We start from the raw sequence: 13148 nt of genomic DNA on the forward strand, positions 1-13148 counted from the left end.
TAGGTGGCGAGGGAGGTGTCCAAATCCCACAATACAGCCTCATTATGATGATGTGATTTGCCAGAGCGGGAGCATAGTGGCTCTCGTTGCTAATACCAGCTCCCCCGAGCCACAAGGTTTATTATTAAACTTTATGAAAGGCTTAAGCGTGATTTATACTTGGTTGCTTGCCGGTGTTGTGCACTGGAAATGGTTGATGTGAAATCTCACAACGCATCGCTGTGCGACGTCTTGTGAGCTTGTGGATCAGCTATTTTCAGTGTGCGACACCGGCAAGCAACCAAATATAAATCAAGCCTTGGCTGTCCAATTTATGAGCCTGCCTGGTGAGAGCCTGTGTGTGCCAAGACACAGGAAAACACTCCAACACTACATCAGATTAGATTAGACAGAACAAAAGGTTTTACCCCTGACAATGTTCTGTCTCGCTTTATTTGGATAAGCAAACACGAGAGACATCATGTTAAGTTGTTCTGACAGTCAGGTGACTGAAAGATCAGCCATAGCTTCTTCTGTTTTTCCCCCTTTAATGTAAAGGCTGTTGCACATCCATCTCTCTTACATCATGATCTCAGTAGTGTGATTACTGTTCTCATTCCATATCAGCAAGTACTAAACATGTTTTTCCTTTTTCAAATTAAAGGATTTGAGAATTCATTCTGATGTATAATATAGTAGGGTTAGGGTATTATGGCTATATACCCATGAAAGTCACACTAAATAAATGCAAAGTTGTGGGCTCACCCTTCTGTGGTCATGCCTACTATATGTTCCCATCACCCTATATTCCCATATCCATATGTTCCCTTCCCTCCCTTTAGATAAGAGTTAAGGCTAGGGGGTAGGGTTATGGTTGAGGGAGGTTGAGGTTAGTGTTGAGAGAACATTGTGATGAGGGAACAATAATGGCTGAGGGAACATACCCTTCCACTCTGTCTTTCTTGCCTGGGACAAAAAGGACCTGAACAGTCTTTCCTGACACACGACACGGATGAGCATGGTATAGGCAGAACGTAGCAGTGCACACGTTTGAACAACCAGGCAGGCGTGCTCTGGCTGGGCAGCCAGTCTGTTTGTAAACATTATGTACTGTAGCTAGCTAGTGTGCTAATGTTTGTTTCTATCTATTGAAATCAAGAATGCTTTTTATAACAAATGCATGACTTTTTATATCACACAACAAGGCAGGCATGCCAATAAGGAGCGGTTTTAGGGTGTCCCATAAGTAATACAGGCAGAAAGACAGAAAGATTGAAAGGTAAACAAGGACACATAGCTGGATCCCTTAACGCATGTCCGGCCCAGGCCCAAGGGCACAAAGGTCACGGCGGGGGCTCTAGAAAATTGGGCCAACTGAGACCTGACAGCGTGCAATTTTGATTGAATGTGAAGCGTGCATTTAATTTTTACTGTCTATTCCCATTCCAAAGTATTATAGTATTCATATGTTTATGCTTTTGTAACCGAGCGGAGTTGATGTTATGTCTTATTCTGCCTGTGGTGTGTGTGTGTGTGTGTGTGTGTGTGTGTTTGTCGTTGAGTGCAGGTGTTTGTGGAGTTGTGGTGAACCAGGATTGGTGAACCAGTTCTGATGGAGCCAATCATGATGCCAGTGCTCCTTTTAAAAGCAGGAAGATTTATAGCGGAGCAGCTAAGTGCTACGATCTTTCAATTTATGATAAAAGCGTGAAAATTGGCATGAGCAGTCTCCACGGGTCACTTGACAAGAAAATTGTCCGAGGCAGTTGTAATTTCAAGATGGCGGCCATTTTTCAAGATGGCCGACACCTTAGTGGGCAGTTAAGTGATATGATGGTTTATTTGGTGATACAAGCATGAAAATTGGCATGAGCAGTCTCTGTGGGTCACTTGACAATAGACCACCCACAGCTACTTGAATTTCCAAGATGGCGGCCATTTTTCAAGATGGCCAACACTTTAGTGGAGCAATTAAGTTATATAATGGTTTATTTGGTGATACAAGCATGAAAATTGGCATGAGCAGTCTCTGTGGGTCACTTGACAATAGGCCACCCACAGCTACTTGAAATTTCAAGATGGCGGCCATTTGTCAAGATGGCCAACACTTTAGTGGAGCAATTAAGTTATATAATGGTTTATTTGTTGATACAGGCATTACAATTGGCATGAGCAGTCTCTAAGGGTTGCTTGACAAGAAAACACTCACATCCACTTGAAATTTCTATTTTCAAGATGGCCGCCCCCTGGATCCTCAAAAGATACATTTTCTCATAGAAATGTATGTTTTTTTTTCATTAAGGACAATTATACGATTATTGTTATTATGCTAAAGAACACATTTTAACACATCACAATACAGTTGTGTTGATTTGTTGATCATAGATAGATTAGATAAGAGTGAATATCCGCACTACCAGGGCACACTGGTGATATATCACTGCTGTTAAACTCAGAGTGGGGTTCAATGTCAGCTAATTGAAAGTTAGTACCCCAAATGCTGTCTAATTTACCCCAAAACAATTAGATAGCCGCACCTGAATTGACAGGTTGTGCCAGCGCGGGAGAGCCGAGCCAAGGTTAATGGGGTTTTAGTTAACCGGATGGTGTACAGATCGCACAGGATTTAAATGGCATTGGATGAACGATCGGACTAGGTGTAGGGTTAAGGCACGAACTTAGTTGTATCCCATACATCAAAGTGCTTGGTAAAAGGTGGTAAAAGGATAAACCCTCGGCCTCTGCCTATGCTGTAGACATGGCAGAAGCCATCATAACAGTTGAGAAAACTAACTGGGACAGATGTTTCATTTGTCAGCAGGTCACCAAGGAAAAACTCATTCAGCCGAGTTTATTCAACAGGGAGCACGATCGTACTGGTTATGATACCATTGCAAGAAATGTTCCATTATTTCATAAGATCAATGCTCTACCTATCTTACTTAGTCTAACCCGACTAGATGAAGGTGATGGCATAGAAAGCACATTGACAAGAAACAGAGCAAAATATAATTTAAGCTGTAAACTTAGGTTCAACATCACAGAGCTGGAAAGGGCCCAAAAGAGAGCATCTACATCTTGATCTCTTTGCCAGAAAGCAAAGACATTATGACTTGATCCCACCAACTCAAGCAGCACTCAAAGAGCATGCCAAACGTGCTTCTTATGAGGCTGGATACGTGTGGGGACAGGCATTGAAGCGACATCCACAAATGCCGAGCCATCTGACTGGGGATGGGTGGAACAGGACGAGAAGTGGAAAGTCTTCTGGACTCCACTTCCACCTATTGCGGAGAGTTGTTGGGAGTTGACCAAATGTGGGTGCACCAAGGCATGTACTGGAAGGTGTACAGTAAGTGCTTCAGATATGGACTCAGTTGCACATGCCTATATAGTTGCCCCTGCTAGAACCTATTTGCATGTTTATTTTGCCAGAGTTATTCCCCGTTGTCCTCTGTGTTTTCAAGTGTAAGCCTATGGCTCGGCTTCCCCTCGCCACATCAGTGCATCATGTTTTACTTTGTCACCAGTCTATTAGTGTGTAATTTTCAGTTGTTACTTTGTAACATTGCTTCCACTGCCTTCCACTGCCATACGTAACGGTGAAGCATATTTTCAGTTTAGTTCCTTAGTATAGTTTGTCATGGTTCCGTGGCTACTGCCATTCAGTATTAGCCATTGCTCAATTATAATTTTGGAGCACTGTCCGTTCAGCACCACAACTGTGCTAATCAGCACCACAACTGTGCTCATTTATTAGTCATATTTTTTGTTTCCCCATTTCTTAGTATTTATTTGACACATGTAATGGCTGTTAGTTAAAAAATAAAAAATAAATCCGCCCTTGTGACTGTTACCTTGTCGTGGTAAGGGAGCTTGTGTACCTCAGTGAACCCTGAGAGCTATGCCGGTGGGAGGCAACTCCTGACAGGTTTTACCAAACTGGACTGGTCGTGGGCGAGTAGTCAGACAAAACACAGTCAAACAACCTCTCTTGACAGAGCTTTTTGAGGAACCCAATACATTTCTATGAGAAAAGGTATCATTTAAAGATCCACATGGCGGGCGGCAGTCATCTTGAAATTTCAAGCGGTGGTTGTGGGGTTTCTTGTCAAATGACCTTTTGAGACGGCTCATGGCAATTTTCATGCTTGTATCTTAAGCTTAACTGCTCCACTAAGGTGGTGGCCATCTTGAAAAATGGCCGCCATCTTGAAATTTCAAGTAGCTGTGGGTGGCTTATTGTCAAGTGACCCACAGAGACTGCTCATGCCAATGTTCATGCTTGTATCACCAAATTAACCATTATATAACTTAATTGCTCCACTAAAGTGTTGGCCATCTTGAAAAATGGCCGCCATCTTGGAAATTCAAGTAGCTGTGGGTGGTCTATTGTCAAGTGACCCACAGAGACTATTCATGCCAATTTTCATGCTTGTATCACCAAATAAACCATCATATCACTTAACTGCTCACTAAGGTATCGGCCATCTTGAAAAATGGCCGCCATCTTGAAATTACAACTGCCTCGGACAATTTTCTTGTCAAGTGACCCATGGAGACTGCTCATGCCAATTTTCACGCTTTTATCATCAACTGAAAGATTCTGCCAATAAAAAGCATTTAGCCGCTCCACTATTAAGGCAACAGTAGATTTGACAGAATGGCACGGGCGAGTAGAGTGTGCGCCAGCATGACCGGGTATAGTATGGAGTATGGTTTTAGTTTATAAATATGTTGCTACTTATTTTGTATGGTTAATTCAGTTCAGTTTATTTTCAGCATTTTTTGGACAAAGAATACATACATATCTGTGTATGTACCACTTGATGTACGACGCATCGGGAGTAACCTCCCTATGCGTGAGGCAGATTTCTGCCAAGGTCTGCTTCATTCTACTCGCTTTGTGATAAGATTTGTTTTTATTTATGTAATATAAAATAGTTTATTTGTATTTGTAAGGTTTTAACCCACAGTATAAATAATAGATCGTTTGGTCCTCTGACTCTGGGCTTCTCTGATGCCATGTGAGGGCATTGTTAAGTGCAATAAACTTTGTGTTTTCTTGCAGTGCAGTGTGAACCGTCTAACGTATATTTTATTGAGTTAATACGTATGGAGAATAGGTTCAATAGCGTCCAAGGACCAATCCAATTTTATTGTAGAACTGTGGCATAATTTGTATTTGTCTAATAATATAATAAAATGTCAATTTGTGTTACTTGGGTCTCTACTGAGCTCCCTACCCAGTTCTTAAAGGAGAGATCCGCACATTTTAAGTGTTATCTTTGATGTGTCGCTAATCACTCACCAACATTGAAAGGGACGTTGAGTTATTCCGAGACGACGCAGGTTGCTTGTTTTTCCATAGACGCCAGGTTCTATGGAAGAAACAAGCAACCTGCGTCATCTCGTTCTGAGCGTACGGTGGCTCGTTCGCGACATTCAGTGCATGTTTGAGTATCATGACACTCAACAATGAGCAGGAGTAGAGAAAAAATTAACTTTGCATCTGTTATATTAGGCGAATTTCAGCCTTCCACGGGCTCCCATGCCAACGGAGGGGGTCGTTAGACTGGACGAAGGGGACTCTCTGGGAATAACTCAACGTCCCTTTCAATGTTGGTGAGTGATTAGCGACACATCAAAGATAACACTTAAAATGTGCGGATCTCTCCTTTAAGCTCTGTTATACATAACTGTTATATATAACTTTGGCTAAAGTTAAAGCCTTAATTGGTTGTTGGTGCAATTCCAACTGGCGTAGTCGGGTAGTTCATTTATTGAGTAACCACTGTTTCGGCGCTGTATGTTACACTTTAATATGAATGCGAATAGACAGGCAATTGTATGGAGTGTACATTCAATGTGTAGGATGGTTGTAATACACACACACACACACACACACACACACACACACACACACACACACCTTCAGGCAACAATTAGTCTTGCCCATCAGGGTTTGCCTCTTCGTCACACTTAATTATAGGTGCAAATTGAATTTGCCTTAATGCACTGTTGCTGGTCTCTCTTCATTCAAGAGCCTGTCAGGATCACACAGAGATACACACTGCCAAATCATTGCACACATGGTGATTTTTTCATCCTTCTTATTGTGAAAGCACACACGCGCACGCACGCACGCACACACGCACACGCACACACGCACACACACACACACACACACACACACACACACACACACACACACACACCTGGTGCGACTTTAATCCAGCCAATAAATTGTCTGGAAGTATATAATTAATGCTTCTGTGGTGATCACAGAAGCAACACAACAACAACAACAAATACAGTCATGTAGCTTGTGGCCTATTTGAAAATAGCCTATAGGCTACCTGCTGTCATGGCCACAAATGTTCAATATACTTGCACTTCGACAGTGACTCCTCACAGTCTCAGCAATGAGCGGCAGCTGTAACAAAATGACAACAGAGCACTCAAATCAATGGCACTCCGCTGCTAATGAATGACACGGCTAATTGCGGAAACGGCTTGTTGCTCTTTGGTTTAGATAAATACTCAGACAAGTGAAGGGCTTTAATTATCCCCTGCTTGTTTGTGCTCGTGTGGCGGCAGTGTGCTGCTGCTGCACACTCGAGATGCCTGCCGGATGAGATGAGCTAATTAAGAGTGATTCTCCCCACTCCGTAGTCATTAATAACATAACAGCAATTAAGACGAGCTGGTGGAACACGGCACATTTGGTGCTAACAAGATTAGCCTTGCGGAGCCATGAGTTTATAGGAGAGAGAGAGAGAGAGAGAGAGAGAGAGAGAGAGAGAGAGAGAGAGAGAGAGAGAGAGAGAGAGAGTGAGAGAGAGAGAGCTGAGAGAGAGAGAGATGCATTGAGAGAAAGGAGGGGAATGTAGATGTGAGTGAGATGAGGGTAGGTGGATATATATTACACTGAATCCTTTTTTCTTTAGACCCCAAATGAGTAATGACCTTGACCTTGTGAGCAGAATGCTATCATTCAACCATGTTGGTAGCCATGGTTCACATGATTGACGCATGTAACCCAGTGCCATCTATTAGAGAGTTACACCAACTCAGTTCACTTCTTCGGGCCAGGTCTTCTACATACACATACATTGGCGAATAGTGACAAATCCCTAAACCGGAAGTTCATGTAATGCATTGAAGTCGACGGCTCCTTGTCACTATTTCCAGCTACATGAACCACGTGACCGACGCTGTTTCTGACCCCTCATTGGCGCAACTCTCTAATAGAAGGCTCTGATGTAACCCTATACCAAACCCGAACCCTAACCCTAACCGCACGCGGATGCCACATAGTCGGAGTAATGGTCTGTCGGACTAACGTATGCCCCCCATGTTTCAGGGCTACTGTGTTGGTTGCCTACTGAACCGCGCTGTAAATTGTTTCCAATTGTAACGCAAGTTTAGGTGATAAAGTGATGACAGAAGAAAATGTGAGGCATTACAGTAACAATGACATTGAACTGGACTTTGGACTTTGCCCTTGGGTGCAGACATCTGAAACACAAACTTGTTCAAGATATCTTGACGTGAATCCCAGCATTTAGTTTAATTCATTGTGGTAGGACCTTGATACACAAACTCTTTCAAGCTGTTGTACTGAGCCCCTGTATGAAGTTCATTCAAATCTAACCCCAAATGAAGGTGATAGAGTGATGACAAAAATGGTAAAGGACAGACGTATGGACAGGTCTAGGTCAAAACCTAGTAGGCCTATGCTATAAAGTGCAAATCTCTGCATTGCATTGGATTAAAGAAAATGTTGTTGTACACTTGTGTTCAATGACAAAATAAAATCATCCATCCATCCATCTCTCTCTCCCTAAAGCTAGGGAAGCTTACCAAAGAATGGCTTTGTAAACATCCTCATTTCACTTTATTCCATCGAGTAGCTCCTGGATGTCAGTTCAGACATTGATTGAAGTGAGTGCTTCCTCCACTATCCATGACGCTAATTCAAACATTAACCATTTAAAATGGTTTACAATTGCGTGTGCAGTTGCAATGTTGTGGCTGTAAACAAAGGTCAAAGTCATCTTTAATCTCACATCACCAATCCACAAAAACAAAAAGGTGAAAGGTGGAAATATTTAAGTGCATATAAAAGCAATATGGAGTCAGTCAATGTCCTATTTAATCCTAAAAAAAATACAGGTATGCCAGGCATGCATAAGGTACTGTACATAATAAGAGCAGGAAGAGGCAGTCGATGGCTTCAAAGTAAATGCAGAATTACTGTGACATACAGTCATAGATCCATTAGCTACGGCAGGCAGGACAGTAATCTACAAAGCAGCTGGTCATTGTAGTCCAGGCAGTGTGGCTACAGTAAATTGCGTTAAATGCTCTGGGCAGATAGGCCTACATCAGTAGGAATCAAAGGGCAAGGACAGTTTGGTAGAGGTTTGGGTTGTATAGTTACCTTGCCATGATGTAACTCCAAAGGTGGACAAGAAATCAAAAATAAATTTAAAATATGCTCCTCATTGACTTACATTGTTTTATGGTGAATAGGATCAGGAGGAGCTCTTTTAGCCCGAAACGAACGCAAACAAAGCTGATTCTGACAATATAGAACAACACCACCAAACCCAGTAGGCCTACTGTATGTTTTTTAAATGAAAATGTCAAACTCCTGTTATTCCGCTTCATGACGCTAAGGGAATTTGCATTAAGATAACATAAAAATGAAGTTAATGTTTTGCGCCATGCTGGGCGGTGTGAATTGATTGATTGATTGATTGAAAAAGTTCTGGGGACTTGTTTCCATTGTGGTAGTATTCAATTTATCAACATATCAACAAATACAAAACACTCGGAGAAAAGGGAAAAATGTTGGCAGTGAATGTCACCTCCTTTCTATGGGAAAATTGTATTTACCTCTCCTTGTGGTCTCCTGATAGATGGATTTTCAGGCCTGTTTTGAACGAAGCCAGTGATCCAATTTTTTAAGGGATGGTGTCAGAGCATTCCACATTTTGGTGGCAGAGTAGTAGACTGAGTATTTCCCCTGGTTTGTTCTATAAATGGGGGGTACCAAATTGTTGTCGTTCCCTATAGTATTGTGGCTGTGGGTGTCACTCACTTTGGAGAAGTAGTTAGTCAGGTATGAGGGTATTACAGGCATTAAGGGCTGGAAATTTAGAATTAGGTATTCAATGTCTGGAGAACAGGGATTTCAGGATGCCTACATTCCTACGCCATGAGTTGTTTATCATTGCACAGACTTGTGTTTGTCGGAGAGAGAGCGTACGTCGATCCTGTCCTGGTGATAGATGGTGATACCATGAATTCGGCCTGCGAGTTGTCCAGCCACATCTCTGTTAGAGCAGCTTAGATGTTAGAGAGAGATGCATCTCGGTTAGAGCAGCTTAGATGTTAGAGAGAGATGCATCTCTGTTAGAGCAGCTTAGATGTTAGCATATCGGCCGAAGTGGCTTGTCGTCTTGTCCGCACGACAATTCCAGCTCGCCTCCCCCGACTGAAACCCTATCAAACAACCCAAAAGTGTTTGTGAAACCACAAACATCCTGAGTACATCTCCTGAGCCCTCCCACCAGCACACTTGCTGAGCACGCTTATGACCAAACTGTGCTGGCCATCCCCGTTTATACCATGCTGGGCCAAACCATGCTCAAAATGGAAACGCAAAAACGCAATTGGATTGTTTGAACACATCAACTGTGCTCAAACGTTCTGTTGTACAGTGGAAAAGAGATGTCTCTCTCTCTCTCACACACACACACACACACACACACACACACACACACACACACACACACACACACACACACACACACACACACACACACACACACACACACACACACACACACACACACACACACACACACACACACACACACAGGAAAAACAGTTGTCAAAGCAGTTGAAGCAGTTCAGTCTTTCAGCAGATTTTATTAGTAGTACTTGCAAGTTTCTACAATAGACTAATACAGGTTAATTGTAGCCTATACTTTAACACTGTGCATGTCTTTATTTTTATGAATAAATCATGGCTTACTTCCCCTCTGTATTCGTCTGTTCTTTGTCACAAACTACACCATCATTATAAATATTTGAGAATGTGAAATAAATACACTTACAAATTCAATAATGGTTGATTGATTTTTTTTTACACAGTCCTGCAGTTTGTTGTGGATCTACATATGAGAGAAGGTATACCAAACAATTCAATTCCCAAGCACATTTCACATTTTATTTCCACATCTGCCATGTTCAGTTGAATGAAATGACCAAAAAAGATGAATTAGTGTATCAAGAACTTTAGAGAAACACAGCGTCCAATACCAGTGATCCAGCTGTGTAACATGTCATAATTAATGACTCTTGTGGTCCAGCAAAAAAGACGAAAAAGAAATGGAGCCAGTGGAACAAATTAAGCATGAGTGAAGTGAAGTAAGCAAGTAAACATAGGTTTTACAGTGAGTGAGCTGACAGAACAGAGAAAGACGTGGGCTGAGGAAGGAGAGATTAGAATAGAGAATTCCTGCACTCTGGATACAAACAGAAACCATTCTTTCTTCTTTTCTCTTTTCTTTTTCATGCATGACTCACTTTCAACCAATATAAATGAGACATTTGCAAAGGACATTCAATTACAAGAGCTCACAGAATAATGACATACTGTAGGCAAGGGAGAGATTGTGCATCTCTGAGATCTGTCTCTTGACAAGACTCAATCAGCTGCACTAAAGCCCGCCTCAGCTCCCTCTGCCTCTGTCACCCTACTTTTGTGTCGACTAATCTCCACTGTAGGATGTAGAGGAGCCATTTGATATTGTCTTCCCCGGTGTTTTTCATTATCGCCGTCTTACCACGGCCTGCTGGTGGCATTACCTTGACATTAGTGGGCTTGACAGGATGAGGATCACCCCGCAATCCTGTCACAGCCTCCCATCTCTGCAGCAACCTTACTCACGTACGTTCCAAAGCCCCTTTCCCATTTTTTGTTCTTTTTTCTTTATCACCTAAAATTTTCCACCTTCCTTGAAGGAAGGGAGCTTCAATTGGGCAATTATTCTAGCTAGGTCTGAAAAATGTGAGTGTTTAACCTGTTTGCTCCCCACTGTCGGAAGCAGAGTTGTATTCATCAAGTAGAGAACTTACATTAGGGCTTAACCTTGTTATACGTAGTTGGTGAACACAGTTCCACAGCTTGCTCAGCTGAAAAGAGTTAAAGCATGACGGACCAACTCGCTGTCCAACACACACGCAAACACGCATGCACGCACGCACGCACACGCACACACACACACACACACACACACACACACACACACACACACACACACACACACACACACACACACACACACACACACACACACACACACACACACACACACACACACACACACACACACACCACTTAAATATTTGAATGGTAACCATTCATCACAGTTCATTATGCACAATTAAAAAGACATTTTAGCCTATTATTGTCAAATGCCTTATTTTGACTACATTGCGTATTGTCAAAGGCCAGCTGACACTGTACATATATCTGTCTCATATTCACTGCTGCACATACTGTATAGCCTTTTATCCGTTGCCAATAGATGCACTTTCATGCATACTGTATATTCACTGGTGATAGATTGATAGAACATACTGGACATATGTATATTAATTAATTCAGATCATGTGCAGATGTGTTAAACACTAAGTCATTATATTTGACCTTATTTATCTCATTCTTATCATACCTGCCTCTATTCTGTGTGGTCTTTTTTACTGCTGCTGCTACTGCAACTCCTCCTGAATGTCATCTTATCTTATTTTCATATACAAAAACAATAGAATGGACTATAAAACATAACAAACAACAAAGAGTAGAGAAAAACAGAACTGAAAAATCAAATAAAGTAAAAGGCTAGAATTAGGTGCATTAGGTGGTCCTTGCAACCTCCAGAAAGATCTCTCTCTGCTCTTTCTGAATTTATAGGGTACATTACTTCATCCATTGATTTAACTACTTTTGACTTAAAATGCAGTTTCACAACAATCAATTTCATGAATGGGAGACCCTGAAGATGAGGGGAAGGTCAAATTTGATAGCCCCTCTTGCTAGACTATATAATAATTATATTTATGCCCAATTCCTTAGTGTTTTAGTCATTTTAGATCAACTTTACTTTATTTGGGTGATTTAATACAGCCAACTGGTCTTTCCCTCCCAAAAATGATGACCGTCATCAATTTATGGGCTATTATGTCACCTAAGCCCCATTCAGAATTAACCAATTTGGCTGTTTCAGAGGAAGGGTATGTCTAGAGAAATCTAATTTGAAATGAAACTGTACTAGATATCTCCATTCAACCACTTGTTGTTTAATGGCATCTTAGGCCATGCAGTAACAGAAATTTTGACAGGAATATTTTTCTTGTAAACGAGAGAAAGTAAAGGAGTCCTTTTTTCCTGTCAACACATAAATACAATTTCCGCCTAAACTAAAGGCCTGTATTTCAGTATTCCTTTAGGTAAATCCCACTCTGACTATTTGCTGAAGATAAGAGTGAGCATTCTCAATTTACGGGCTTTTTTGTTACCTTGCTTTCCCCTATTTGGATTTAGCTAATTTGGCTATTTTTCAGAGATTGTGGAGTAAGTCTATTAAGAATAGCAAAAAAAACACACAAAATAAAACTAATTTTGCCACAAAATAAAAGTTCAGAAGTTTAATTAATGAGAGACCTTGAAGATAAGAAAAAACATGGTTGTGTTTTGTTCTACCTTGGGTACAGGACAGGTATCTCAAAACCTAAGATCTTTTGTGAGGACTTGCTGCTAGACTACTGCATATGTCTTGGTCGAGAGGAGTGAGATCAGTCAGACAGACAGAGACTCTGAGAAATAACTGTGGAGGATATATCCCTGTTGGAGGGAGCCAAAGTTCATGGTTAAATAGACTGGGTGAGTGTTCCAATTATCTTCATACTGGAGTTACTGCTGCTGAGGAGAGGATGAAGACTTCCAATGCCCTAAAACCAAAGTGACCTTGGAACAATAATGGCTGTCATAGACAGGTTAGAAAGCTAACAAAGAATCCCATATGGAAACTGACATGAGTGTTAAGAGACACGAAGAAACATTATATCGTGAAAAGGAACATCAGACGACT

This window comes from Gymnoscopelus microlampas (assembly GCF_963454915.1).
Source record: "Gymnoscopelus microlampas genome assembly, chromosome: 4".
Taxonomy (NCBI): Eukaryota; Metazoa; Chordata; class Actinopteri; order Myctophiformes; family Myctophidae; genus Gymnoscopelus; species Gymnoscopelus microlampas.